Raw genomic sequence first — 6065 nt, 5'->3', positions numbered from 1 at the left:
GGCCAATGTTAAATGTGATGGCAATGGAATTTCTTTTGTGTTATCTGTAAATGTAATGGAGTATAACCTTTAATACTTCATCATTGAGCATGATTCTGGTTTATGTTCTATTCTTATTTTACTAAAGCTTTTTATTAAAAAAAAAATCCTAAGTACCACTCAAATCTACATTGGCAACTTCATACTACAATTCATAAAAGTTTATTAATATGCAAAAAAGGGACTTTACAGTGAAGCATATTCATCAGTATCTTGCTGAAGCATTTATTGAAACTCTAATTAAACTATCTCATAGGATATAAAAGCAATATTTCATTGTTATCAGTGAATAGCAGTGTCTTTAGCTTCATACTAAAATGTTTTCTGATTATTTTGCATTTTGTCTAATGACTCGTGCAGTTTGCACTTTGCGGCAACTAATTTGTTATAAGAAAGGAAAAAGTCCTTCTCAGTCTCTGCAAGTTCTTTTCTCCTCCTTGATGAGAGATCTTTACCCAGAGTAGAAAGGAATTCGCCCTCATGATTTATGGTTGAGGGATCCACCAGATTAACTCAAGTGTTAAGCGTTGAAACTTTATTTTTCAACTCTCAGGGGCTTTGCGTGTTGTTTGCTTCACAGCTGGTTTCCACTAGTGTCCTGAGCAGTGTTAACGTATCCCTCGGACCCACCAGGTTTTACGTATCACACTTTATCTGAACAGCTGCCTCATTGCAAGCTGTACACAAATTCCATACAAATGGCACAAGCTATTAAAATTCAGAAGCTGGGTTAGCCTTCAAATGTGGATCTAAACTCTACTAAATAAATGAACAAACAGAATTAAATGCAGGTACTCATCAAAGAAAGGAAGCTTTGGAAAATTCTTCCCCACACCACCTCGCCCTATTGTTTCTCCACTTCTGTGGTTATGGTGGTTAAGAGTGCAGCTGGGGAGGTAACTGTGGATGGAGGAGGCAACTGACACCTTGCACGTGGTTGCCCAGATGAGCTATTCTCTCAGGGATGCTGTGCCTGCCTCGGCCTGAGCCTGGCATTCTTCTATCTCGAATGGCGATGAGGAAGTATCTTGACTAATAAAACGTCATTCACTAATATATTGATTCATGCATTCTATGTTTGAAAATTAATTAATTACTTATTTATTTATAACATGCCTATTGGAGTATAATTGCTTCCCTTCTAGATTTTACGTGCTGTGTTTAGCAGCAGACATAAACCCCAATAAGTCATAGTCCTTTCCGCCAGAGTGCTCAGAAGCCCATAGGGACGTCAGACAAATTAGGCAATTACAAATCAGTGTGGTGACAATAGGGGTAAGTACACACATGAAATTTATTATGCCACACCCCTGATTAAAATCCTCTTAAGCACCCTCTTCCACCACAGACTAAATCAAAATGTCTTAGGCTGGCATGTCAAATGCCACTGGCCCCACCAATTCTGCCAAGTGCCATCTCAGCCAAGGATGCTAAGCTAAGCAGATGCCCATAGACAGCTTCCACTGAAGCACCTGCTGAATGATCCTGCACAGTCCATTCTCTCTCTGAGATACATTGACACCTACATCGGGATTTGGCTGCTGCCGGGTTTATCTCTAGTGCCCAACAAGTAAAGTATAAACTCACCCAAGTCAGTTGTGTGTTTTCCCAAACTCATTTAGTCCAGTCGGACTTCTTACTGTAATTACATGATGCAAGCTGGCAAAATGTGAGTGTGCAAAGAAAGACTGCTGTTGATCTAGGAGCACTACTCGAATGGTTTGAAGAGACTTGATAAAGGCATATTGAAAGAATATTGCTAGCAAACAGGGTGGGAAAAGTGATGGTAAAAGACTGGAGTGGGGAGGTAAAGCTAGGCATCTACATTTAGCTATCTTCTAAAGTGTTTGAGAGTTCTTTTCCCTTTTAAAGAAAGCAAAACTAGAAGCAGTAGATGAAGTGTTACTGGTGTGTATTACTTAAGAAAGACAACATGGAACTACAATCAATGACCCCAGAGGAACAGCCTTGGCCTTGTAATAAAAGAGGGATGAATGGGCATCAACTCATATGCTTTAAATTCAAATAAGATGTTCAAGGGAGATACGTATTGTTTTTTTATCAAAGTGTCCTGTGTCTGACTCTCAGAAATAACCACCAACACCCTACTGTTCCCAACTGAGACAGATAAGAAGACATTACCTACTGTATTTGTAACTACCCAGATGGTCCAGGCTCTCTCTAAGCTCCATCACTTTGAACATGCTGTTTCCTCTGCCAGGAAATGCCCTCTCTCTACTCCAGGCCCTGTTAGCTGGCACTCTCCTATTTACTCTGCACTTCCTTCATGCCATCTCTTCTTGGTGCTTCTTTCCTAACGCGTCCTTGGCTGTCCTTGTTTTCTGCACCCAGCAGTAGAAGGTCCTTCCTACATTTAAGGAACTTCCGGCTCTGTGAAGCAGAGCCTGCCTCTCACTGCAGAAGATGCAAATGCCAGCTATTCTCTGCCCCAACTCCCACTGTTGGCACCCAGACACAGGATGAGGCGTAGCTGCTTTCAGCCATAGGCTCCTGCTCTGCCTTTAAACCAGAGCTGCCGATGTGGAGCTCTGGGACGCCGCTGCCGTGTCTGCTCTGGAGCGGGTGGTGGCAGTGAAGGGCTGTTTCCCATTTCTGGAGGTGCCAGTGGTTGAAATGCGGGATGGCTCTGTGGCCTCCTTGTGTTTGGTTTTTTGACCCTCCCAGGTATTCTGGGAGCCCTCTGATAGCCTTTCATAAATTCCTTTTCTGCTCAAATTAGCCAAAGCTGGTTCCTATTGCTTAAAACTAAGATTCATGACTGATATTTTGGTTCATCACCCCGGTATGACATCATCGACTGTTCCAATGTGTCTTTGTCCCCGAGCTGGCGACATCCCATCTCATCTCCATCACCCCAGTGCCCAGCCTAGTGCAAAGTAATGCAGAGCAGATCCTCAACGAATTGCTAATTCGTTAATTTGCAAATGAATTACTTAATTGATGAAAAAGTTTCCTCTGAAGAATCGCAGTCCATAAAATAACAGCAAATGACACCGGGATGTTTCCAGTGGCTGAGGAGAAGCATGGCCCATTTTGGACAGCCTTTTATTCGTATTTCTCATAGAAGACAAGTGCGGTCACAGAGAGTTCCATAGTGTTTAATTAAATATATGACTGTAACACATATCGGATACTTATAATATACTTAGCAGCACTGCAAAAGATTTGTAATGCATGTGGAAAGTACACAGTCGAATCAGAGACTTTCGGTGTAGTGAACAATGGATATTTTAAAGAATAACCCCGAAGAAAAACAACTGGACTGGCAGAAATGCCATCTGATCTCCATCATTCCAGCTGTCTGATCACATATGCTCACTGTCTTCCTGGCCAATTCTAAGTCTTGTAGCCTCTCTACAAATGCTCTGAAAACACAAGTATGCACATCTGAAACAGCCCACACTTGGCTTTTCTGAAGCAAATTCCCCTGGAAATGAGAATGAAGGGAGAGGCAAAGGCTGGTAGAAAGTCAGTTGAATAAACCAGGGTGCCCTAGATTCAGACATGGTTGTTTAATTGACCAAATTATTTATCAGTTTTTTTTTCATTTCACGCCATATAGAACTAGCAATTTACATCTCTGATTTATGCACTGTCTCTGACCAGGAGTTTTTATTTCTTAATGAAATCCCAAAGAGGGTTGGTCAGAACAAATTTGTAATCTTTCATTATACAGTATATAATCAAGCATTAGCAGCAGTTATGATGATAAGAGTATGATACATAGATTTTACATACCTCTGGTAACAGACAGACATTCACACACTGAATTCAAATGATAACCTATGCCAACAGGATTTTAAAGCTGGAGGTACCTTGATCTTCCTTGAGACCTATCCCCTCCTTTCTTTGAGAGATTGTTTATTTATATGAGGGATACAAACTTACAGCTTCCAGTCCTGACTTAACAGGTAAGGTTGAGTAACTTACCTGTCCTGTCTGTCCCCATTTTCACATAAGGCAAAGATAATAATGGTAAGTACTTCATAGGACCTCTATGAATAAGATGCAAGAGAGCTAGGTTGGGCGTGAGGTTTCCTGTGATGACCTCTTCCTCGAGACTTGGCTCACATTCCTACAGAAGGTAAAGAACCCACCTCTGCCCGGTGGGAAATGTCTTCTGCTCAGACGCCAGGCAGATTCTGCTTTTCTTCCACAAAGATGTATACCACTCTTGGGGCATTTTCCCTGCCTGTCTTCCAGCAGGGAGCTTTGAACATGCCTCCATGACCGCATTTTGTGTTATAATGATTTGTTTACAAGCTACTTTTCATTGAATTTTTCACTTTATGAGGTCAGGGTCCTAACCTTGTTTGTCTTAGACCTACCAGCCTACCACTGTGGTTGGCACAGAGCAAGCTTTCCATAAATACTTGTCAAGAAAATGGAAGGGGTAATGCTTACAGAGGTGCTTTGAAAAATCACAAAAGTGCTGAGCAAATCTAAGGGATCATGGGACTATAGTCATTGCCAGTGATTCAGAGAAAAGCACTGGAAGGTACAACACTGAACCAGTCTGATTATCATTTAGGCCTCTAAGCCAACGGATAAGGTCTATTAGTCCACTATTTAAAACTCACTTCACAGACATCACAAAATAAACCAAAAAGAAAATTTTAAAAATTAAAAGCACTTAATCTCCCCCCAAACAAACTAAAAACACAACAAAGAAAAAAGGCAAAACATAAATGACAGCAATGAGGACAAACTCCCAAACAACAATATCAATCCTGGACTGATGTCCTTCTTGGTCTGTGTACACCCGGAGTGGCGACGGGGATGGTACGCGGGCCTGTGTAGAGGTATCAGCTGCACTGCCCTGAGTTGAGACTGCTTCGCTGCCTTGACTTGGCTTGAGACAGCCTTTAAAAATTTATCTGGACCAAGAAATGCAAGAGGACCCATGTCAGATGTTCTCTATATCTTTGGGAACATGGACACAGTCGGCTCACTCACTGCATGGGTTTGTAATTCCTTCTCCCTGAAGTTTTGTGGCAACATTCATGCGGATAGAAATCAGGATGGTGGATGGATTTGGGTTGGGGAGTCTCGACACATATAGAAACGTTATTTCCTGGCTCACGGCTCGAACGCACCAGTGTCCTGAGTCAGTAACAGGTTCTTCCATCATCAATGGATGCCACTGGGTGGGAGGAGCAAGAGGATGGTGCTCTTGATAACTAAAGATAGAAATGCCAGGCTTCTAGTTGATTCTCTCTTGAGCACTTTTTCAGAAAAATGGAATAAAATGGTCTTTGTGGCTCTGTCTTACCTACTCCACTTTTTGTACACATGGCTGGCCATGGTGCTTCATGCGTCATGAGGCCATTCCCCCCGCCCCCCTGTCTTCCTTGTAACCTTTTCAGTTCGGGTGCCCATAGGTCCCCATTTGCCTGGGACAGTCCCGGTTTACGCTTGTTGTCCTGGAGTGATGATTTATAACTTCCCCTTTCACTAGCAAAAGTGACCCAGTTTGGACAATACCTTATACAGTCACCCTGTCCTAAGTGAGGTTTGGCACTCGAGAGTGGGACAGTCCCTAGTTAAGAGGAAGGCACATGCCTTGGAGGAGACTGCAGTCAGACTCCTGGGCAGCAAATCTTGATTCTATTCCTTGCTGAATGGGGAACATGGATGAGCTAATTTAAGCCACAGTTTCATCATCTGTAACATAGAGAATGATACTAATCGCGCCCACCTCCCAGGATTATGGTGAGGATACAGTGCGAAAAGATGTGTAGAGCACGTAGCACAGCATTGTGTACATAGTGAGTCCTGAAAATGGTATCTATTATTCGAATTCTCCTCTCCTTCTTTCTTCCGTTGCTCCCTTTTGCCCTCCCCACCCTTCCGTCTTTTCCTCCACCCTTTCTTTCACTCTTTTCTGCTTTTTTTCCTTTCTGAAATAAATGAGTCATTGCATTGCCTGAAGCAGAATGCCCCTGCCTCCTGTCTCTTGCCACTGAAGCAGGGAGGTGTGGTCGAAGCACTGTTTCAGAATCCTG

This window comes from Physeter macrocephalus, chromosome 8 (assembly GCF_002837175.3).
Source record: "Physeter macrocephalus isolate SW-GA chromosome 8, ASM283717v5, whole genome shotgun sequence".
Taxonomy (NCBI): Eukaryota; Metazoa; Chordata; class Mammalia; order Artiodactyla; family Physeteridae; genus Physeter; species Physeter macrocephalus.
This window is presented reverse-complemented; position numbering follows the sequence as displayed.